Source organism: Macrobrachium nipponense, chromosome 11 (assembly GCF_015104395.2).
Source record: "Macrobrachium nipponense isolate FS-2020 chromosome 11, ASM1510439v2, whole genome shotgun sequence".
In the NCBI taxonomy this organism is placed as follows: Eukaryota; Metazoa; Arthropoda; class Malacostraca; order Decapoda; family Palaemonidae; genus Macrobrachium; species Macrobrachium nipponense.
The window spans coordinates 86,989,027-87,014,460 of NC_061087.1; the positions used below are offsets into that span (position 1 = coordinate 86,989,027).

The window sequence follows — 25,434 nt, forward strand, 5'->3', positions numbered from 1 at the left end:
ATTTTCTATTCACCTGCTTGCTTCCTGCCTGCCTGCCTGCCTACGGGTGTCTGCTGGAAATGAGGACTTTGCGGGAATGCTCATTAGCGCCCGGCTCAGCGGTAATTAATGAGTTTTCTAGTTGTTGATGATTTTCCTCTCGTGGTCCTTTTAGAGTGGTTTCTTTTTGAGATTGGTGTCTTGTATTCTATTATTATTATTATTATTATTATTATTATTATTATTATTATTATTATTATTCATACCGGCGGATTTCCTCCCATTCTTGCCAAAGTTTGGCGGCTTCTTCCTGTAGGTTACGTAGTTCTATAGTGTTTTCATCAAGTTGTCTTTGGAGGAGACACTTCCTGAAGCTCCTAGTGCCCCCTTCTAAACGGGCTGAAGGGTCGTGGAGCCTGAAGTTGGTAAAGTTGGGAAGTAGACCTTTTAAACAACTTCTCTTGAAAATAATGGCTGATTCAGCTGCGTTAATTTTACCCAGGACTTTCTCAAGTCCCCTTATTGTTGATTTTTCAGTACCGCTTAGACTGGCAAGCAATGTGCCGATGGAGGATATGTCAATTATTATTATTTTTATTATTATTTAGAAGATGAACCCTATTCATATGGGACAAGCCCACAAGGACCACTGGCATGAAATTCAAGCTTCCAAAGCATATAGTGTTCATTGAAAGGAAGTAACAGAAGGTAATAGTCAATAGATAAAGAAGAGATCCGTTATTACCAGTTATTATCAGTCATTGAATACATGCGATTTGTCCTCTTCTCTAGAAAATTTTATGACAGGTATTTAGAGCAAAGGCCAGTGGTAAGGGAAACTTAATCCCGTGTTTTAGCCCAGGCCCGAAGGAAACAAGATCCTGGAAGAAGGGTGGAGCTTAACCGCAATGTAAACGACCCAAGGATATACTCGTATCTTATCAGTCCAAGAAAAGATTGCTGTGCAATATTACGTAACCTTCGTAGAATTTAGGTGTTACGTTATTGCTCTTACATTCTTCGCTTTCCGAAGGACGATTGCATGTCAGATAAGGCTAAATGGAATTGGTGCAGACTCTACAACAGTACTCCTTAAGGAATTACTAGACTTGCAATAAATTGCTGAATCAGTTTCCATTTTAGGGTTCTTTGTTTTAAGCTTCTGAATGATATATAATGGTTATAAGGTTTTCGTTTATTGAGCTGCATTTTACATTTTTTATTGTAAATATTAATATGCTGCAAATATTCTATAACATGGTTTCAAGTGTTCTAGTTTAGATGTGTTTTTTTTTATTCTAAAGATTGATATCTGCATTTTGATCTGCTTTTGCTGGACCATATTCAAAATCTTGTAATTTTAATAACTATATATGTTGTGGCCAGTAAACTTCTATCTATTCTTCATATATATATATAATTATTATATATATAAATATATATTTATTTATATATATATATATATCATATACCTATATATAGACGAATCGTTAATGGAGACCCAATAAATTCTTGGTAAAAAGGCTGTTAATTTACGGACCCAAGAGCAGCAAGCAAAGATTTTGTGGATGCCCCCAATTTTTCCCTGTTGATCGAAAGCATAACCAAAATTGTTCCTTACTTGGAAACTGAACTCTGTCTTCACGATGTTAAAAAATAAATGGGGGGACGACACCTCTCGTTGTATGCTTTATCATTCTATCCATACACTATTCATTCTTCTTCTTCTTTCCTTCAGTTTCTTTCAATTTATATATCTACATTCTAATTTATCATTGGTGATATAGTTGAGATTCTAGAATGCATTTATATGCATTTTTGTTGTTCCCTATATATATATATATGTATATTTATATATATATATATATATATATATATATATATATGTATGTATATATATATATATATATATATATACATATATATATATTATATATATATATATATATATATATATATATATATATATATATATATATATACATATATATATATATATATATATATATATATATATATATATATATATATATATATATATATATATATATATATATATTATATATATATTATATATATATATATGCTATATATAAATTTTTTACAATATTTCTTTTATTTCCGGATATGAGGGTTTGTGATATATGTGTGTTTGCGCGTGCATTGCGTTTGTGTGTGCGTATATTTAAAACCCTCAGCAGCATTAAATGGAAGTCTACTTCACTTAAACAGATACATCTCCTCTCCTTCCTGTTTTGCAATTTAGCAGCTGCTTATGTGCTCCCTTCAATATATATGATATATATATATAGATAGATATATATATATATATATATATCTATATATATATTATACACACACATACTTGCACTTGTTTTATGCTGTTGCTTGCAGATGTTCTTGTTTTTATTATTATTATTATTATTATTATTATTATTATTATTATTATTATTATTATTATTATTATCCAGGTCACTAGTTAATGTGATACACTAGGTAAATTCATTGTCCATCCTAGCAACCGCTTTCATTACGATTAACATCTGAAATAACGACTGCAAAGCGTACCATTATTTTTTTATTCGTTAATGTTGTTATCATTATCAGCGCTACTCATTTTCATGCAGTAGACTGTACCATTAGGCTGCAGGATAATTACGAGGGGGTGGAACTCCATTACTCTATAATATAACACGCGAGTGCGCAAGGAGTCCTTGCTGGTAATGACCGTTTTACCTGGCATTGCTTTAATCATTTTTCTTTTTATCTTCCATCTCCACGCTTCTGCGTTCTCTCTCTCTCTCTCTCTCTCTCTCTCTCTCTCTCTCTCTCTCTCTTGGGGGAAAACAGGCGCTCGAGGGGCGTTGACATGCGCGGCCAGAACGTTGTGGGAAGCGCCGTTCACAAGATGAATAGTCCGATAACTGTTCATTTTTCCCACCGACGGTATCTTTTCTATTCATCTACTCTTCTTTACAAGGAGTTTATAAATAAGGAAGGTCGTCAGCGTGCGTTCTTGCGTCTTAACGGAAGCGAGGTAGCGTGATGAGGAGATAAGACAAATTATTGTCGGGTTGTTGGAGCTTTTGTTTTTTTCCCTGCCTTTGTCGGTAACCGCTCGTCACCTGTCGGACGAGGGCGTTGCTAAATCATTATCTGTCTCATCGGTAACTTAAAATGCTCCGTTAAATAATGACCGGCTTGACCACAGGTGGTGAGTGACAGTTCTTCCTTTAAGCAATTGCCTTGTTCGATCGGAAAGTTTTCAGGGAAATGCGTCTCACAATAAATAACCGAACGGATACTGTACAAGTATGATGTTTGATCATTTCCACCTGAAACAGTGGCTGCCCTTTCTCTAAAAGACTTTTTTTTATCAGCAATTGGAAGGAAGGAATTCATAAACGCTTAGGTCATGACGTCACATTTAGATAGCCAATCACTGGACATGCTCGAGCTTGTGACGTCACTGGGAGGTCTCGCATCATCCCTCCCCCTACCCCGGCAAGTACGCAAGGGGCCGGAGACTGTCCCGTGTCGCGTGCTGGACGAGAAGACTATGATGTTTGTCTGAGTGTTGTGTTGTGATTTAACTTTGTTGGCGTCGTTATTTGGTCTTCTTTCTGCAGATTTTGGGATTGTTGGTAAGTAAAATCGAGCGGCAACGACGGGATATACCCGAGATCTTGGACAGAGAGTTCTGCGGTATAGTGCTGACGAGGACAGTTGTTCAATGTTGTGTTCTAGTGCCAAGCGCTTCAATAGTTGTCGGTTGCCTTGAAGCTGTTCTAGTTCTAGAATGCAGTCCGTGCTTTTTAACGAGTTAATTGATGTCGTCTCGGCACAGGCGACAACTTGTTTTTTCAGTCACTAACACTCCCATTTAGGGACGTGTGTTTAATAGACATACACTTTTTGTGATGATATGATAACACCTGCAGTGTCATGTAGATGCGTTTTCAATATTGAAAAGAACAGTCTTATTATGTAGTAATCTTCTAAGGCTGTGTTTTTTTAAGCTGATGCAATCCAGGCATAGACTATGATTATGTAATGAAGATTTTGCGCAGTTACGGTCTCGAATGCTTTTCAAGTTTACTCTATACAAGTTGGTTTTGTTTGGAAGCGCTTCCGGGTTCCGGATGTGAATGAATTTAATTTAAAGTTTGGAGTCATTTGAAAGAAATACAGAAATTCTTCGATTTCTTTTACTTGATTATTAAAAGAAAAGCCTGATTTACCCAAAGAAAGGCCTGATTTATCCAATCTTTAATGTGTGGTCGTCTGGAAGTTTCCGGAAAGCCCGCAACTTGGGGAATGCCACCACAAAGAGCCGTGTGCCGCATAGGTTGTCCTCCTAATACCTTTTTTTTGTATATTGAGAAGCGCCTTATTTTCGTTATTTCATTTCTTGATAGTTATAACGTAATGCTGCCCGACGTATTGCATTCCCCTCCCTACGTTCCAATAAGATTTATAGCTGGTAAGATACGACCCTTCAGTTTGAGACCTCTTCAGTGAATTTGTGGTCCATGTTGCTGGGCTCTGGCTTATCGCTACTTCCCCTGGAGACACAGGCGCCAAGAATGCTCCTCCGATTGTGCCTGCAGACAGGACGTTTGTATTTAACGACAAAGTGGTGCAAAGCGCATCAAAACCTACGCCCAATTGACAGTTGCAGGTCCGTGCTCGCTGCAACACCGCGAAACCACGGGTTTTAGCAGGTGCGGTCGTAAAGGTGTGCGCAGCACCTTTGTCAGAAAGGGAATACCACAGCACCCTGATCTTGTTAGACATTTCATATTGTCAGATATTCCCATACCGATCTGGACGGTCTGGACCCCGTTATAAGTGTTGAATGAATTCCTTATAGTCGGATATTGATCGACGTATTTCGAGTGCAACGTTGCGTGGTTGGTCTCGTAGCCTGATGACTTTGTCTTGACCACTTTTAAATAAAAAGCTCTTGTACAGTATCCAGATATAATTTGGATGGGATGATAACAGGCAAGATTATTACTGATATAATTAGAAGTAATATTCTTCGTAGTTTACTGCAATAGGCTGCTTTATTTATCTCTTGAGAGAGAGAGAGAGAGAGAGAGAGAGAGAGAGAGAGAGAGAGAGAGATTCTGTACTTGCGAAGTCCAGTTTATAATTCTGCTCAGAAATTTGTTTGTCTTATTAATATGTATTTGTTATCAGCATCTTTGAATAAGATCTTATATCTGTAGGATGTTTATATTTTCATGTATATTACCATAATCTTTCTTATTGAGCCGTATATGAATATTTAAGCATACAATCTTCGTAAACCTCTTGTTTCTCAGGTGACTGTGATAGAACTATTAACTGACCTTACCTATTTTATTTCAGGTACGTATGGGCGAGTTTGCCATTGTTAGAAGTACGGCCGACGGTTCCACTTCCTGCGCCTGGTGTATAATACAAAGCTGCTTTCCCTGAAACGGTAATAATGAATGACGATGACTCGTACACCATTAGTTCGATCTTAATCTTTGTCTTTATGCCAATTGCAGCCAACCATGGATCCATGGGAAGCGAATTCACTATAAGGGTTAGAAGTGTCTCATGCTGCTTGTGAATTGTTAAATATATGGAGCTTGTTTTCCTCTGCTCATGAAAAGAAAAGGGTTGGTTAAGTTCAAGAAAAGATGAAAATTCGGGAGGAGTAGTCAGGTCTAGCTGTAGTAAACAAACTGGCAGTAAGTACTGTAAAAGTATACACTGAACGTGTACTTTGAATATATATGATATATTGATAGGTAACTTGACTTTCAAGGTATGTAAGGTTTTAGGTGAAATTCCCACATAAGCTTTTGTGTATATTCAAGGATATATGTACTAAGTAAATAAGCTGGAATTGAAATAATCGATATGATGCTTTCTCAATTTTAAGTGACTCCCAAAAATAAAGGGATCGAAAAGGGGAGACATAAAAGAATATATATATTTTTTAAATAGTTGCCTTCCTAGAATGGTGGAGTTTCGCAAACTGAAACATTTAAACTTCCTGAAAAGATCATATCATTGCTTAAGTTGCGCTTTGGGTAAGAAGTTGATGTGACGTTATAGATCGTTCACCGATGCTTGATGCGCAAGCAGTGGCAGAACTGAAGTCAATACCTTTGTCATCAGAAACCGATACAGAAAATTTGAATCGCCAACAGTAGCAGCCTCAGTTCATTTCGCCTGCGATACTGATGAAATGTAATGACTGCTAAGCTCCCAATCAGCTTACCGTTGTACAACCTGAAGTGTTCCAGTTTGCTTGCTGGGTTTCTGCTTGCAAGCAAACCTATGGAGCACGTGCCATCGTTGCACCGGGCATTTTTTTTCTAATATTTGTATTTCTTACATTCTTTTGGTTCCCCTGACGTGGTTCGTATTTCTCCTTGGTCAACTACAGTGTACTATATACTTCTTTGCCGGGTAAATGCGCCATGTTCATGATTACGTGGTAGAATTACAAGGTGGCCTGTAGGCTTGTGATTGCTTGCGCCAACTTAATGTAAATAGTCATGCAATATATATATATATATATATATATATATATATATATATATATATATATATATATATATATATATATATATATATATATATATACATATATATATATACTATATATATATATATATACATATATATATATATATATATATATATATATATATATATATATATATATATATATATATATATCATTCTTTTTTTTTTTACCGTTGGCGCACAAATCTATTTTTCTCCCCGAACCCGAAATCTACGTCTTGAGGTTTTTCGGGGCGTAGGAAGTCCTATCTCTCTCTCTCTCTCTCTCTCTCGCCCCCCCCCCTCTCCTAAGCTCTCTCTCTCATCTCTCGTCTCTCTCTCTCTGTCTTTCCAGTGTCCAAATGAGATTTAGTATGTTTAGTTCCGTGTCGGTATCCTTGTCTTGAAAATTTTCGTGTCAGGATGTCATATTAGAAAATTTCAAATTTCTAATTTTGAATTATTACCTTGTTGCAATAATGAAAAATGTTTGCATATCCTTACGGAAGAATGCAAAATGATTTTTTGTATGTAAGAAGTTATTTGCTTCTTTATTTAAAATTCAAATAAGAGGAAATCTCCCTCTATCTCTCTTTCACATTCATTCATTTATAAAGTTTAGGTTCAATAGGGGTGAAATCCTATAAAACGTTTAATAGCTGATGAGTTAGGGCACTCATCGAAAGAGAGAGAGAGAGAGAGAGAGAGAGAGAGAGAGGAGAGAGAGAGAGAAATGTGAAACTCATTGTTAGGAAATATGTTGTTCCTCACATATGTCGAATCTGCTAGACCAGATGATAAGCCTCTATAATTGCAAATTCTCCTCAGCCGTACCTTACATCCTACCCTCCCAAGGTCATTAGTATAATATGTTCTCTAGCACCACTATAATATAGGCAAAAGCACTTCATAGCGCTTTTATTAAAAAAACAAAAGAAAGAAAGTTAAGGAAAAAGTTTCAAGTTCAGTATCGAACTTAATGAAAGCAGTGAAACAACAAATTCATGAATATGATAATGTTTCACACAGTTTAGAGGAAATTCGTCAGTTCTGGTGTACTGAAAAAGAGAGCTGAATGAAGACACAAACTTTGGCACAGGTATGCGTTTGTGTGTGGATTATTGTCATATGTTTGATTTTCTTTTGTTGTGTACACTTAGGAAATATTTTTATTCCAAAAGAATATTGTTGAGATTCAGTTCATGAATTTGATCTCAAATTTGGCGTGTGAGCTTTTCATGGAGAAGAAAACCCATGGTAGAGCAGACCAGCTTAGTCAGATATAATTAAAGAAATCTCTTGGCCTTAAATCCGCCTTTTCCGGACGAATTAAGTGCAGTGGCAGGTCTTAGTGACAGGTCTTCTTACATCTGGCAAATTTAGATTTTAATGAAGTTATTCCAAGTGTGTGAATAGCGGAGTAGTTAGAGAAGTAGGTCCCATAGTTCCAAGACAAGTGATTTCGTCCCTCATTCTAAAGTCTAATTTGACAATTTCACGGGTAATGGATGTGGAAATGATGATGCTCCCAGTTCCGTTCTACATATTTGGTGGTGCTCCGCTTAAGGGTCATTTTAGTCAAATACAAAAACAAGTGTTTTGTCTGATGGACGGCTGGTTTTAGATTGAGCTCGATTTACGCAATTGAGCTCGATTTACGCCAGCACGGGCCCTTCTTTCCTTAAGGCAAGGTTAATGTATAAAGTGTTAAAGGGTACAATAAAATATACCTGGTGAGGTGTGACTCTTTTGGTCATCTATCTTCAGCAACTGTGTTTAGATACAAGGGAAAGTTTAATGAGGGCTTTAGAACATCTTATCTCTGTCTAGATACTACCCTATAAGAGGAATATTTTTTCCTCTTTCTGTATTTGTGGCAATTTATTGCCGTCGAATAATATGCGTGTTTATGAGTTATTTTTACAAGTAATCCCTTATTTCTTTATGTGAAATCTTCTCAATATTTTTTGGTATGTTGTTTTCGATTATATTCTTATCTTGATTCCAATCGATTTCAATTTTTTTATTTTCTTTATTTGTTTCAGGTTTCAGCTGATATAGTTTTCAGCTTTCCTTCGTGAGAATTGATTTTGGCATGCTTATTTATGTATGGGAATTCTTTCTATTACATCTTTTTCTTTTTCTCTGTTTCTGTCTTGGAAATGATGAGTGGTGTTCTAGTCTTTGATAGTGAAGAGGCCTATTATCGTCTTAGAATTATTTGGTTACACCTTAGTCTTTTTATACTTGTGTCACAGATGTAAAATAACGTAATTTTGGATTAGTGATCCTGGAAGCATTTCCAAAGGCAGACGTTGCCGAATTTGTTGTTTCATTGACAGATAAACAGATTTAACTTGCTGGTAGTCCCCTTGAAGTCTTCATTAAGCAGAGGTGAGAAATTAGACCACGTTGATATAAGAATTTCCTTATTCACAGCTCGTCGCCAAGTTGTCTCCTTTATGAAGGTTGAATGTGTGGTTAAGGGAAATGAGAGTGTTATGGTTGGAAAGCAAATGAGTTCTATTCGGGGGAAAGGTAAATGAGTGAAGGGGAAATAAAATTTGTCACGGGTGAAAGGGAAATGCGGTTGATATGGATGAAACTGAAATGAAATATGCTAAGGTGGGGGGGGGCAAAGTCGAAAAGCGACGGATGATCTGGATGAGAATTACTGAATGATGGCTGTGTCCGACGGCATAGCTCGGCGACGGGTCCATCATTGCCATTGTCGTTTTCGTCGAAGATTCCCCGAGGTCAGAAATCGCTGGATTCAAATGCCATGAATAATTCTCATCATCGCCTACGGAAACGATCGACGATCGACTGGTCGATGTACCCCTCCTCATCGCCTGGATGTAGAGAGAGAGAGAGAGTGCTATGCTTTATTCTTCTCTCTCTCTCTCTCTCTCTCTCTCTCTCTCTCTCTCTGAGATATTTGAATAACAAGTGGATGGCGTTCGTCTGATTTGAATATAGACTCTTCTTGGATGGAAAGCCATTTTTTTCATATTTTTGTGCCTTTTTATGAATTATACGAGAGGAATTTCCAAAATCCATTCAGATGGCTGCTTTTCTTCACTGTTCCTCGTGCAGAATTTTTTTCTTTCTTTTTACCTTTACTGGTTAAACTTTTGAATTAAAACATGCAGTTTCAAAGGGAATATGGTGAGAATAACGCAACAGATTTCAGTTGTCGCCTAATATTCAGAAATAAGAAAACGATTTTGCAAGCATTCGCTATGTTTTAAGTTCCTTTGTTTAGAAGACTCACGAGAAAGTTTTGGTATCATAGAATAAAGTGTTTTGTTGACATCTTCGTTACTTTCAGTTATTATATTTCTTAGGGTATTCTACGTATTAATAAGTAAGTTTTTATGCTGCGTTTTCAGTTATCAAAACCCAGCTTATTCAGTAAAAGAGTGGTATTTTACTCAATAAGTAAGAAAATATCGACCTCATGAACGTAACAAGACGTCTTCCAGAAAAAATCGGGAAAGATACTTGTGACTTTCGTAGTTTTTGCCGATGGTACCTATGCTTGTGCTGTTACTTTGCTTGTATTATTTTATTGGATTCTGCCTTAATGATGAAGTTCGAAGGCTATTTGAAACGCTAACCTATTGTCATTTTCTACACGAGTTACCTTATGGCGATATATTTGATCCACAGATTTGTCTTACCAGGCTACACTTTTCTTGAATCAGATTGTCGTCGTATCTTTAGCAGTTAGGTATTTATGCAAGTTTTATTTTACTTATAGGTTTTCACACCTGTTTTTGTCCTGGCGTATTGTTTAATCTGTAAACCGCTCTGGCAGGGGTAGTACTTTTATCTGTGCAAAGTTTTGCTGTGAAGAAAAATCCTCCCAAGATGGCTTGGGAACAGAATGGTAATTAATGAAATAAAATAGCATATAAACTTAATAATGGAAGTTAATTAAATAAAAAGCCATATGAATATGATAATGAAAATTCCATTTGTGGGTAATACCTCTGCCCTATTCTCGCTTCTGGGCACTCAACTAGTAAAATTATGGGGTCTTTTCGAATGCAAGATTTGAAGGTACGTATTCTCTCTCTCTCTCTCTCTCTCTCTCTCTCTCTCTCTCTCTCTCCATGCATCTGAATTACTTATTTCTTTCGTCCATTCTGCGTGAGATTATTTTATTGATAACGAATCATTGTTCACCCACCGGATTTTGACACGAGTAATTTATAAAGAATCATTTCGTGGATTTCCAGAAGCCTCTTGCAATATTGGGGCACAATCCCCAATATGAAATGGCGATTCCCTCTGCATAGTTCAAGCAAGTAGAGATTTGTCAGCTATCATTATCTATCATGAAAATTCCGTCGGGACTTTCCGGAAGACCAAAGAATTAAAAGCTCATTCAGACCGAAAGTCATCTGGACTTGATTCATTTCGCAGCCTTGGAGTGGTAAATGGCTATACTATTGTATATTTATATATATATATATATATATATATATATATATATATATATATATATATATATATATATATATATAGACCACTGTATGTTTCGATTTACAAGTCAACGTTACTTTCATAGATTAAAATATTATTCATATGTTTTCGAATGAATCTAAATATGAAATAACCTTCGTACCTGCTGGGCTTAAGTTTGGCACCGGAGTCTTATTGTATTGGTTTAGTGCCTGTGCTTTCTGGTGCCTGCTCATGGACATAAACCTCCAGCCGTTTTATTGATTTAGGCGTAGTAGGCCATGCTTTCGAATTGCCTCGATTATGCATCTTTTCGTAATAGCTTGTCGGAGCGGTAAAGATTTGAACTGTCTAGAAGGCTTTATAAAGGTTCGAACGATTCGCCGATTCTTAGTGAATTTTGTCGGTATTAAAGGGTTAGATGGTGTTGCAATATATTTGCGTTCGTGCGTGAATGATTTAATGTTCGTAAACGTATTCAAAAAAGTTTGAAAGCTGTAGCACGTCTCAAGAAAGTAAGTTTATGTTTGTGACGTTATTTGAGTTATTTTTTATATCAGATGACAGCAGATTCTCGCCCAATGTTTCATTAATTATTCTTCAACGTTTCCATAATTTTTAACGTAAACATTTCCTTAATTTTGCTCTTAAACGTTTCCTCAGATTTGATCTTCAGCGTTTCTTTGATTCGATGTTAAACGTTTTCTTCATTTTTATGTTAAACATTTCCCTTACTTAGATCTAAAACGTTTATTCATTTTGATCATAAACGCTTCTTTCCTTTTTATCTTCGTTTCCTTCATTTTGACCTTAAACGTTTCCTTCCTTTTTATCTTCGTTTCCTTCATTTTGACCTTAAACATTTATCTTAATTTTGATCTCAAACGGTTTCTTCATTTTGATCGTAAACGTTTCCTACATTTTGACCTTAAACGTTTTCTTAATTGCGATCTTAAACGTTTCCCTGATTTCGAAGGCAAATCCGCCCGTGAAATGTCTTACATCTGGAACCCACCGCAATCGGTTCTTGGTAAATGTAAATTCTGTAAAGCGGGGCGGTGTTATTAAAATTCATTGTAATTGAACGAGGCAGAATTAAATAAAGTTTTAATGAGAGAAGGACGTGGTGATAGAAATAATGGAATAATGGATAGCGAATGATAATTACATTTTGAAGTCATCAGTCGATGATTGGCAGAATTTTGATATCGTTTTGACTATTCAATCTTCACTTCTAATTGCTTCACTGTGTATCTATAGTTGCTGTCATTTTTACCTTGTTAATTATTAAACCGTCGTTTATGCGTCGTCATGAGTGTTTTGATTCGCGGTGGATTGTTGGTCACTTCAGGTAAAGGAGTCTGGCGGCGTTCTTTTTATCATTTTGGGCGTGTCCTTTACAGGGCCGGTTTGATTTATACATATATACATATATGAATTTATGTATATATCAAGTCCTTAGATTGTGAAAACAATCAAAATTATGCAGTGTATTTCGTCAGGACTTCAATTGATTTAATTATAACCATTGGAGATTATGTTGAGAAACGATTAAAGGTTTATTATATAATATTATATATATATATATATATATATATAGATAATATATATATATATATATATTTATATATAACCTGTTTTAACCGTCTACATAATCTCCTAAAATTATAATCGAATCAATTTACTGACAAAATGCACTGTATAATTTTGATACTTTGTATAGTATTAATGTGCTTTTCATAATATGCATGGACAGCATTGATCATTTTGAAGTGTCAGTTTTCTCGGGTTGATTTTGTAAAAGGAAGAATATCTCGCTGCCCGTTGTGTAGTGAAGATTTTTTTAGACTTACGGAAAGAGAGAGAGAGAGCGAATAACCAAGTTTAGTTGGTATTAGTCTGTATATTTCATCACGTTTAGCTTTGAAGTGCTGTAGTGATATCATCATAGTTTATGAGAATATTTTAATGAATAAGGTATCTGTAAATTCGGTGAATCGCCTGATTGGAACAATATTTTCCATAATATTTTTTTTTTTTCATTCAATATTTCAATTTGTCGTCTTGTAAAGATTTTCCTATTGGAATAATATTTTCCATTTTTGCCATATGTTCCAGTATATGAAAAGTTGAATAAAATTCGCCTTTATTAACGAATCTGTCATCTATAATTACCGTTTATTTCTCCTCCCATCCTCCATCCATATCCCCCCCCCCCCCCCCCCCCCCCCCGCCCCCAACCTTGCGAAGGAAAAGGAACCTCCTATTGGTATGCCGGAAATGGGATACTAAGGGCCCAAGGTTTCTCCTGTATAATTTTTGCTACTGCTGTATTTTAGTAAACTCTAAAGACAAACCATAACGTTGAGGTGTTGCATCAGCAGTACCCGTCGTGAGGGTCTCTCTCTCTCTCTCTCTCTCTCTCTCTCTCTCTCTCTCTCTCTCTCTCTCTCTCACCTCACACAGAGGTTTAAAATACTACAGGCCATCGTGGAAAATACATGGAAACGTTAAGTCGATACATTTCTCTTATGATCTTGCATCCCGTCTGGAAAACACCGGAATCACAAATTTAAAAAAAATAAAATAAAAATAAAAAAAAAGAAACGAGGCCGAAACAGACAGAGAGCAAAACGGAGGCGCACAAATAAAACCCGGTGACCACATCACTGCCATTGCGTTGCTTAAATGACTGCAATGGGATGCTCCTAAAGACATTATCATGAAATCAACATGACGTTTTCCCCAGTTTTAATTCGAACCGAATCGCATATGAATCGCAGATGATGCGTATTGTGCTCTTTGAATATCGGAGAGGAACGTTAAGCAACTTGGATTGAGCGCTGCATGAACAATCTGTCGCATCTACATGCATAATTTCTTTTTGCCGTTTTGATAATGGTTTGTCTTTTTCTTATTTTTCTTTTTCTCTTTAATCACTCGCCGGGTATTTTTTCTTACTTCGATGGCTTTTGAATGATTTTCGAGTTCATATTTTTATTTTTTTCACGGTAAGGTTTTTTTTATAGTCTTTTCTGTGTTCGATGGATAATCTTATTTGTATATATATATATATATATATATATATATATATATATATATATATATATATATATATATATATATATTTATATATTAGCCTTGATTTTCATTCTCCCAGTACTTCTTTTTTTAATCCTTCGTAATTTATCGTCTTTACGTTGGAATCATCAATTTCTCACTTGTAAATAATTTTTTAACTGCTTCTGCGTCCACTTGATTAAATGGTAAATTTGACATTAATCTCATCGTTTACTTATAAGTGTTATTTTTGTTTCTACGACATAATGTGGTCGCTCTTTGACAAGTAATCGCCATTTATGTATGCAAAACATTATGCGGAGGTATTGAATAAGCAATCCTTATGGAGGCATTTACATTAAGATTAATTCAGTTTTTGATTCACCTCACCTTTTTATGTTTCGCAGTAAAGAGTGTCCATATCAATATGCAGTTCCTTGTGGGATCATCATCTTTTTTTTTTTCGCCTACCATCGCCGGAGGCCCAATCAGTAGGAAGTTAACACCTGCTTCATTATTCAGGCAGTGAGCGACAAGGTTGCATGAATGTGACAGGTGTGAATGAATGTGGTATCGAAACAAAACTCGGTAAAGATATTTTATGGAATTATTTAATTTTTTAAAAACTAGAGTTACAGAAGATTGATAGAGTTTCGTAAACTCTACATTATCCGTTACGTAAATCACTGAAGGCCGTAAGCGTAGGTCGAGGAGACAGGAAACTCGGCCTGACATCATTTATACTTTAAAGTGAAGTCCTACATTTGAGGTCAACCTAAGATCTGCTTGGGAAGCCACTCATCTTTGGGGCTTTTTAAAAGAGACATTGCTCTTTTGACGTTTATTCTTTCCAAGTGCAGGCCAAAATAAAGATAAGTATGGATTTTGCCTTGATTTTAGCATTTAAGATTTGTCTGTTTCGATGTGGTATACGACGATAATCCTACTAGTGTCATATCATCATGCTTTTCGAGCGTAACTAGAATGAACTAGTGCCATTATGTCGATCGATATAACCTGTAATCTTAGTATATTATTGATATGGGATGGCGTAATAATTTAAAATTTATTTTTGTGGCATATCTTTGAGTTTCATTTATGCGAAATAAGGTAAAGAAAAAATCCTTTTAGCCACTTCATAAAAAATATGAATTTGGGAATATACTAAGGGAAGTTATTCTAAAGTCAAATGTTTCAAAAATGTGTATGTTAAGTCCGTAGATTAAGATAACCCTCCCTTGTTTAGGATCCGTGGCCTTAGGATAGATGATACTACAAACATGTACGAAACAGATCCTTTTGGGCCTTACTTATTTTCTTCTGGGAGTTACTTCTTTTAATGTTCTTTTTTTTCATTTATTATTATTATTATTATTATTATTATTATTATTATTATTATTATTATTATTATTATTATTATTGAAGGAATGATATTTCCATATCTGACAGGAGATAGACAAAGAAAAACTTGAATATTAGTTTCATGCTGCCTATGATGCGATATACAAATGCTGTAGCGAAATCGTTGTCGTTTGTAGTATTTATTTATCTTTTTTGTGCGAGGAGAGTTTATGTGGTTACTTGATATATGTATGTAGTTTTGTAAAACTGTGCTTACGTTTATGTATTATGTACTGCGTATATAGGTATGTATGTGATACGTTTTTGAACGCAGTGCAAAGATTCCATAAATTATCATTTTGGTGTATCGATTCGTTGTGCTTACCGCCGGGTGTTGAGTCAAGTCTAAATATTTATTTGAGGATTTGCAGTATACCAGAGAGAGAGAGAGAGAGAGAGAGAGAGAGAGAGAGAGAGAGAGAGAGAGAGTTTTGAGATTTTGTACGTAGGAGTTCCACAGAATTAGTGGCCCCTAGGACACCGTACTACTACCCTGGAGAGAACAAGGATGCTCTTGACGTAAAACATTGTCCACGAAAACACTCGGGTCCTTAAGATCAGTGCTAAATGTCAGTACTTCTTTATTCATTACCCGCTTCCTGAGGAGGGAATGTGCCTAATCATCGCTGGATGGTCGCCATCCCCAATTGCCGCATGAAATTCCTACGGGATTCCTAATGTGTTCTATGTCAGCGATAAAATGCCATTATACACGTCTTCAGTTCCATTAACATCGTCTGTAAGACGGTCCATTTTCTAAGCGACGTGCCTGGGTAGATTTGAGAACGGGTATTGCCTTAACTATCTCGTGTCAAGTTCGAGAGTATATAATAATGGACTTATTTAGTAAAAAACCATTTAAGTAAAAGATGCGTATTTGACCTGTTACGCCGTTTTGCGTCGTGAATTGTCAAGTAAGTGTTATTAAAAGTCATATAAACTTAATGACTTAGGAATTTGCTCAGTGATGTGATGGCTGGAGGTTAAGAAATAGACGAGGTCTTGAAGATTGAGGTGGTTTAGGCAGGTGATGAGAAAGGGAGAAGACACCAATTCGCGACAGATAAGGAACTAGCCGAACAAAATTCATTACTTAAGCCCAGAAAGTCACAGGAAGGGCAGGGACGAGGGCAGATCTGATGGGGATTGAAACAGAATTGCAGGAGAGAATAATCTCAAACGCAGCCCTGGAGAAAGAAAACGTCATACGAACATTAATGGTAACGATGACTCCTCGAAAAGAAATTAACGCACACGGTAATATCATGTTCACTGAAGTTGTGTGGACGCATTTGAAAGGGTTTTGGGGTCCTCGAATAAGCTAATTTCTGCATGTTTTCTCAACCATTGGATTTGTAATAGAGCACAAGTAATGCCCTAAGGACGCAGGGTTTTGAATCTCTTTTCAGTGAATCTGAAACGTGTCTGAGACGTATGTCCGAGGAACTTACACGGGTCGAGGAATTTCACGTGTCTTAGTTGTATTGCAGAGGAATTTTGCGCTTATCGCTTTTTTATTTCCGATAACTTTTACTCATGACTTAACTGTATTTTGGAGGAGTTTTAGAAATCTAAGACGGTGTCTTGAATTTACAATTGCCGTTGATCGCTAAGTGAATGAATTTCAAGAATTACAATTGATCGAGAGAAGTCGAAATAAAGGAGAAAGTTCTTCAGTCATTATGCTGTCAAAAATATTAACTTTCCTGTCATGTAAATGCTTAACGGAACCGCATGTTCAAATTCCGAATCCTTTGGCATTCGAGGTCTGGCAACATGCTGAAGATTAATCAAGTCTCCATGCCTTGCGGTTACGCATTTTACAAAAAAAATAAATAAATAAATAAATAAACTAGCAATACTACGTTCTTTGTCCTTTATTTAGTCACATGATATATGATGGCTTTGCCTACCAGCGCCTGGGAGCCGTGTCACCGTGAAACCGTGTAGTGACTAGTAGGACACAGACAGGTACAGACAATCAGTTCGTGGCGACAGAGTAATAACAATTATAGTTTTTGTTTTGTTTATAGTCTTATTGTTATGATATAAATGCCGTGATGGATTATTGTCCTTCAATCAAAGGTATTAAATGATAATAATATTAGAGTCAATTGTTCTCCGGTTGGTCATCTCTGAATAATAAAAACTTTTTAGGAGGATAATTAATTATCATTATTGTTCACCCCTGACCCTCTCCCCCCTCCTCTTCCTCCTCTTGCTCCTGCTCCCACTCCCCTTCCCCCCAACCCCCTCCCCTCCCCCCGCCGTGCAGATATGTCCAGTTTGGGGAATTATAAATCAACGCGAGGCCATACCTCCCGAAAATCGGTGACATCAGCGTCCAATATACTTGTCGATAACTAAGACAATTATTTGTGGTGTGATTTTTATGAATTGCCGAAAAAAAGAGGAATTCCCTCCCCCTCGTTCTCTAAGCGACCCCCTACCCCTATTGCATTCCCACTTCCCAACCCCCCCCTAATCCCCCCCTCATCGCCCATCCCCTTTTTGATTTTATTTGAGTGGTGACAATTACTGTGTGTGTGTACGGCGAGTGAATGCGGTGCATTTTGGAATGGGACGAAATTAATTGGAAAATGTCACACGATCTCGTGCAATAGAGAATCGGTCACATCGATGTTCTTTTGTTTGGAAATATTGGGGTCTAATCTTTAGTAGCTTTGGATGCTCTTGTTTTGCATGGTGTGAATAAATGGGTGTCACAATGGCTGTCGATAAATGAACAGTCGGATAATATTATCTAATTGTTCCTTTATTCTTTATCATGGAATGTTAATTTGCTTTCACCTCTCTTCAAAAAGCGTCTCTGTTTCAAGTTTGCTTCGCCTGTTCCTTTTTTTTTATTCTTTGTGTTTGGCTCGTTTTCATTCTGTTTGTGGTGCTGATTAGCCTCATTTTTTCCCCTTTTATAACACGAGGGTGAATTCAAGTTGCAAAGTAATGAATGAGCTTTTTTCCCCTCGATCTGGAAGGCTCTCGGTTTAAGTGTTTGCTTTGATGTCGATGCGATTGAGGGAACTAATCTTAAGTAGATGTTGTTCTGGGAAGTTAGCGAAGTTTTCTCATCAATTAGTTTGGATAATGAGGAGCCTTTTTCTCTTCCTTGATTCACACAAACCGAACCCGTTAAACCAAAGGGGCTGAATGGCATGAGGGGGATTTTTTGGGAACAGTCTTAAGTTATCATAAAAGCAAGTGTTTTTTTTTTTTTGCGCTAGAAATCTTACACGATGAATAATTAATCTAATTCCATTTTATTTCGAACTATTTATGTTTCTATGAGACTGTTCGTGTGATGATCGTCAACTCTTTGAAATGATAAAGTCATTAGGAGTGAATAGGTTTTATTAAAACTTCATGCCTTTTGAAGACAGACGTATGAAACGTTTTACGAGCAGAGAACTCACTGAAATGAAACGCGCAGTCTTTGCGATACATATGATCAATCTCATACTAGTTCTAACGGAAGTAGGATAAGAATAAAACGGAGAGGAGTAATCTCTTCTCCTCCTCCTCCTCCTCCTCCTCTTCGTCCATAATATGCAAGGTGATGCTTAAAGGAGGTAATTGGCCATCGATGTCGAATGTTAAGTAAGGACCGGGCCGAGCTTCCTTCTTATGAATATTCCACGCCACCGCCGGGCATTAGGGGTCACGTTAGTCCTGTTTCGAGGGCACGCCTGCAGCCATTTTTCCCCCGAGGATTGTCTTCGTCTCGTTTACGACCCATAGATTTAGTGGGCGTCGGTCGCTGTCCGAAAGGAACAAGATTTGAGGACCTTTTCCGCCTGGAACTTCCCAGCCGGACCCCGTCCCGGCGGTGGAGGGAGGGGGAAGAGCAGACGGGGGGAGCTAAGGCCGAAAGTCTCCTTCTTTATGTAGCGGACGTCGACGATAAGTACCTGAATTAATGCGCATAAGGCGCCGAAAGTGGACGCATGACCGATCGTAATGGCCCGGGAGGTGACGCCTCTGGATTGTCAATGAAAACGAGCCAGTCAGTCGGAGATTATTTCTGCGAATGACATGTCTTCATCGGGATGTGCAGAGAGCTGCCTTTCATCGCTCGTAAGATACGTCGAGGGACGTCCGAAATGATTTTGTTTTAAAGGTTCACGATTCTGGAGGATCTTCATTCGTAACTGTTGTTCGTGGGTTGGCGTATTCGTCACATGACGACAGACGCTACACGTCCGCAAGGAGTTTGCAGCACGTTCTAATCCATCTTCGAGTATTTTAGTTGTTTCTCTCTCTTTCTCTCTCTCTTTCTCTCAGAATATTTTGCGACCTTTCGCGCTATTGTCGCTGCTCACATATTGAAATGTTAAGCCTCAACGATGCATACGTATTAAAAGGAAAACAATGATCAGATCGATTAGAGAATTCAACATGAAATGCTTCCAGTCCTTATCTTCGTACGCCTCTCCAGATACACAAAACGGGAAAGAAGAAACATTTGTTTACTCCTCCAAAACGGGAGCTCGTATAGAGCGACGAATCAGTGGACGCGTTACATCCAAGGAGAGATCATCCTCGGGTCTCGGACATCATCTCTGTTGTCCCAGATGGCAAAACTGGTGTGTGGGTCCCATTGGCATTCACTCCTTGTTGTGGGTGCTTTTGGAAGGTCCTTACGCTCCGTGTGTGTATGTGTGTGTGTGTGTGTGTGTGTGTAGTTGTTTGATGATGCTATGCTTCCTTGTTTTATATGTTGGAGGCGAGACGCGCTTGTTGAACTCTGGTACATTGTTGAAACTGGTAGACTGCTGATCCAACTCATTGCATTTTGTGTGTGTGTGTGTATTATGTATGGTTTTCAAGTTTTTCGTCGACAACAGAAGCTACCGCGTATGACGTTAACGAACCCGACGGACGAACAAACGTACCAACGCCGTGCCACCGGCACCGCCATTTAAACCCGCTTTGGAATCTCATAATTCAGAAAGATTTAATCACATTTGTGTTGCCATAAACACAATATTATGTAACATTAAAAGCTAACAAACACATCGCTAAGGGATATGACCTCGTGGGTCTGTTGTCCACCATCCGCCTTCTCTCTCTCTCTCTCTCTCTCTCTCTCTCTCTCTCTCTCTCTCTCCACATCATAGGCCTGAGGACTCTCCAGCCTCCGACTTTTGCAAATGAGGCAACTCTGCTTTATGGAAAAGGAACCGACTTTTACCGTCATATTTGATTTGACAAAGCAGCGACTTAATCATGCTATTTGGTACAGCAGCAATGATCGTTTGCTCGACTATTGATGCCTTTTGTTTTTGACAAAGTAATCTTTCCCCCGTTTGATTAATTTAGCCGTCGGACTTTTGTTTTTCTTTTGTTTTTGTCATTACTTGTTATTCCTTTTCTTTTGTTCCAGAAGTTTGCGAGTGATTTTGTTTCCTGTTTGATAAGTGATTGTTTAAATTTGTTTATAAAACATTCGAGTTGTTTTATGCAGCGTTAATTTACGGTTTTGTTTCTCTTGCCGCTTATGGTGTTTTTGTCAGTCCGGCATGATTCTCAATTCGTTTTAGCTGGACATTTTTCATTTATTTTTCAATATTTCCTCTCCGTGTTTTGCTGTTCCCCATTTCCTTAGATTCCTTATCCCCCCATTTCTATTTCCCTTGCCCTCGGTATTTTTTCTCTCGTCCTCTTTAACTCTTCCCCCTTTCCTCTGTTCCTTTTTGCCTCTTTTATCGCTCTGGTTCAAGCGCTCCCTTTAACACCCCACGCCCACTTCCCTTTTCCATTTCGTCCTCTCTCTCTCTCTCTCTCTCTCTCTCTCTCTCTCTCTCTCTCTCTCCTCTACTACTACTACTACTACCCTTTTCCTTCCTTCCCTCTCCTCCTCTTTCATTGCTCGCCTTCAGGAATTCCTTTTATCACTCTCCCTCCCCACCCACCCCCACCACATTGCCCCCCCTTCCCCCCTCTCTTCCCTCCCTTTGATAGTCTCTCTCTCTCTCTCTCTCTCTCTCTCTCTCTCTCTCTCTCTCTCTCTGTTTCCTTTAGTTAACATTATCTTTCTCACTTTCTCTCATTTCCTTAGTTGTCATAATTTTCTAACATTATCTTTCCCACTTTCTCTCATTTCCTTAGTTGTCATAATTTTTTTATCTCTATCTCTCGTTTCCTTTTGTTAAACATTATCTCTCCCACTTGATCTAATTTCCTGACTTGTCATTATTCTCTCTCTCTCTCTCTCTCTCTCTCTCTCTCTCTCTCTCTCTCACATTGCTACAAGTATACAAGTAGCATTACATAATCTTTCTCATCTTTTCGCGAACTTGCCATTACTCCGTCTCTCTCTCTTTCTCTCTCTTGCGTCTCTCGTCCAGCCTCCCGTTTGTGTGTGTGTGTGTCTCTCTCTCTCTTCCTCTCCTTGCCGGCACTTACCCCGGAATAAAACGCGACTACATTTTCGTGCTAATATGCTCATTACTCTCATAATTGCGATGACTCTATGTTTTATATGCGCAGAGGGAGATAATCCTAGCAAATAATGCGATTACCCGGTCTGATTAAACTCTCGCTCTCTCACTCCAGCCCCCTAAATGACACACAAATTCTTGTTTTGTTTTATGTGGTACTTAATTTTTGATATACCTACCCACTACAGGGCCAATATTTTATCCCAGGCATTAGGGTCACCTTTTTTTTAGTGTTTTTTTTTTTTTTCGTGCTCGGCAGTGACGGTGTTCGTCTAGCCTTTTGCGGTTGAGTTGAGGTTGCCTTTGTTTCGTAGTTTTTTTTTTTCTAATGTTTGGAAATGTTGATTTATTTCGTGGGTAATAGAAGTTATTTTTATTCGCAGTTTATTTTTTATTAAATATTTTTATTATTCAGTAAGTAGCATTGTTTTTTGCTCTACTGTGTGATCTTTTTCTTCTGTTGTAAGGCATTGTTTTTTTATTTTTTTTGTAATGTACACAGGATTTTGCTTAACGAAGTTATTTGCATTTCACGTTGTAACGTTTTCCTTATACTTTATTACTTTGTTTTATTATGTTTGTATGTTTGTGATATTTTGTTTTTGTGTATATATATATGTATGCTTTTTATGTCTGGCCCTTACCATGTTGTTGCTTTGTGCATATGACTTGTAGACCTTTTCTATTTTTTTTACTTATTGAACTTGCTACATATTTCAGTGTTATTACTTCATTTTCCTTACTCAGAAGCTATGTAGGTTTACGTTTTTTTCTTATGTTTATTACGTGTACCCGTTTTTCCTTTAGACTGTAAACTTTGTGTTTTTTGTGCTTTATGTTGTTTTCCTTAATCACCCCAGAAGTGGAGTTTGGATTTGCTAATCTGTCGTGTTTTTGTTGTTGTTTTTATCTTTTTGTCACACTTGTAACGTTGATATTGTTGTTGTTGTTGTTGTAATGCATTTGTGTCTTTGGCCTTAACGTTATTGTCGCTGTAACTTAAGTCATAATTACTACAGCTGTTGTTTTGCTTCGTCTTTTGGCGCACATTGCTCTTGTGTTGCTTTCAAATGTTGTTTCATTGATATTGTTTCTTAAATCTACAACAGTGTTGTTGATGATGTTGCTGCTCTTACTTCATCCACGACTGCAACTGTTGTGATTTCCTGTTTTGAATTCAATTCAACGCTGAACCGGAAGGAGCGTTCTCACACACTTAGTTGCCTTTTATATTTAAATAAATGTCGTCGCTAACTGTTCTGAATGCCATTTTGCTGTAATTAGATTAAAAGTAGGCTTTTGGGGGAATGAATTGTGTTTTTTAGTTAACAGAATTTATTTGTCTCCATTTTATTCCCCGTTATTTTTTCACATTTTTTTATCTTGTTGTTGTATTAGCTTTTTATTAATATTTTTTTTTCATTACCGACATTTATTTAAGTCACCATTTTTTCATTTACACTATATTTTTTTTATGCTTCTTTATTGTGTTCTTTTTAGATTATCTTTTCACCTTACTCTCGTCCCTTCATCCTTATTCGTCTCTCTTATTTTTGTTCTGTGTAAGCTGATAAATATTTATCATTTTCTCTTCCTTTAATCGTTTTTCTTTCTGACCAGCGCTGTATCGTTCTTATTGTTCCAAATGTTTGATATATTTAAATGTATGTAATGATATTAAAGATGCAATTATGAGCTTGGTAATTATGGCGTAATAAATAATGAAACTGATAAATTGCAGGGGAAAAGCTGTATCGATGAATACTTTTAACGTTAATAGCTGAAATATGATTATGTTAATGTGATTGGAACTCTTAAAATTAATTAACATTTATGATAATTGTAGCATCTACCGTTTCGTTTCACCGCGTTATTATTTTATTGTTATATTTATTACATTCTACAATCCCTCGTCACATTTCATCTTGAAACAATCCGGCATCACATTCTTTCTTCACATTCACTCGTTACATTCAGTACATTCGCCCATCACATCCCTTCATCACTATACACACCACATTCTCACGTCACATTGAACCCCATACATTATTTTTCACAAGGCCTCATTAAATTCCCTTTTCACATTTCCTCATTAAATTCCCTTTTCACATACCCTCATTAAATTCCTTTTTCACATGAAATCATTAAATTTCCTTTTCACATAGCCTCATTAGATTCCCTTTCCACATGGCCTCATTAATTCTCCTTTCACATGGCCTCATTAAATTCCCTGTTTAACATAGCGTCACTAAATTCCCTTTCAATTCCCTTTTCACATGGCCTCATTAAATTCCCTTTTTTACGTGGTTTCATTAAATTCCTTTTTCACATGGCTTCATGAATTCACTTTTCATTTGGCCTCATTAACTTCCCCTTTTCACATGGCTTCATTCAATTCCTTTTTCACATGGCCTCATTGACTTCCCTTTTCACATAGCATCAAATTCCCTTTTCACATGGCCTCATTGAATTCCCTTTTCTCTTGGCCTCATTGAATTCCCTATTTCACACGGCCTCATTTAATTCCCTTTTCACATTTCCTCATTAAATTCACTTTTTCACATGGCCTCGTTGAATTCCCTTTTCACATGGCCTCATTTAATACCATTTTCACATTGCCTCATTAAATTCCTTTTCCACATGGCCTCATTAAATTCCTCTTTCACATTGCCTCATTAAATTCCCTTTTCACATTTGCACGGTTTATTGCCTCAAACATTGCATTTTTTTTGGTTCCCTTTTTCACATGGCCTCATTAAATTCCTTTTTCACATGGCCTCATTGTTTCCCTTTTCACATGGCCTCTTTTAATTCCCTTTTCACATTGCCTCATTTAATACCGTTTTCACATTGCCTCATTAAATTCCTTTTTCACATTGCCTCATTAAATTCCCTTTTTGGCCATTTCATTAACTTCTTTTCACTTGGCCTCCATTCAATTCCTTTGCCCTTTCAATTATTCCCCGTTTTCACATTGGCCTCTTTAATTACCGTTTTCCCAATGCCTTTCCTTAAATTCCTTTTTCACATTGCCTCATTGAATTCCCTTTTTGGCCTCATTAAATTCCTTTTTCACATTGCCTCATTAAATCCCCTTTTGGCCTCATTAAATTCCTTTTTCACATGGCCTCATTAAATTCCCTTTTCACTTTGTCTCATTAAATTCTCTTTTAACACGAATTCATTGAATTACCGTTTCACATGGCCTCATCACATTCTTTCCTAATGTTATCAGATTTCGTTTTCTATTCACATTTTCCAGCTACATTTCCATACTACATACCCTCACGCTCACATTCACATATGTTCAGATTCTTTCATCGCATAATCTTATCATTTTTCACATTCTTTCACATTCTCTAGAACGTTTTCCATACCACTCTCATCATATTACCCCCACTTACAAACGTTATCATCTCTTATCAAATTTCCTTTGTTTATTTATCATAATTCCTTTATTTCTTTATTTGTAATTCGCTTCGTAGCCATTTTTTAAATAAATGTTCAGCTTAAA

The 25,434-nt window shown here is 36.9% G+C and overlaps 1 protein-coding gene across 8 annotated transcripts in view; it reads left to right on the forward strand.

The window, feature by feature from the left end:
• The window catches only part of LOC135206918 (POU domain, class 6, transcription factor 2-like), a 978,430-nt gene that overhangs the window by 261,153 nt on the left and 691,843 nt on the right, over positions 1 to 25,434 (forward strand). For 2 of the 8 annotated variants that reach the window (XM_064238423.1, XM_064238476.1), the window contains exon 1: positions 3,511 to 3,623. The exons of 4 other annotated variants lie outside the window; for them this stretch is intronic. The gene's annotated coding sequence lies outside the window, so the exon portion shown is untranslated. Of the gene's footprint in view, positions 1 to 3,510; positions 3,624 to 5,383; positions 5,450 to 25,434 lie in introns of those variants that run through there. 2 more of the 8 variants (XM_064238486.1, XM_064238431.1) reach the window with 2 other exon arrangements.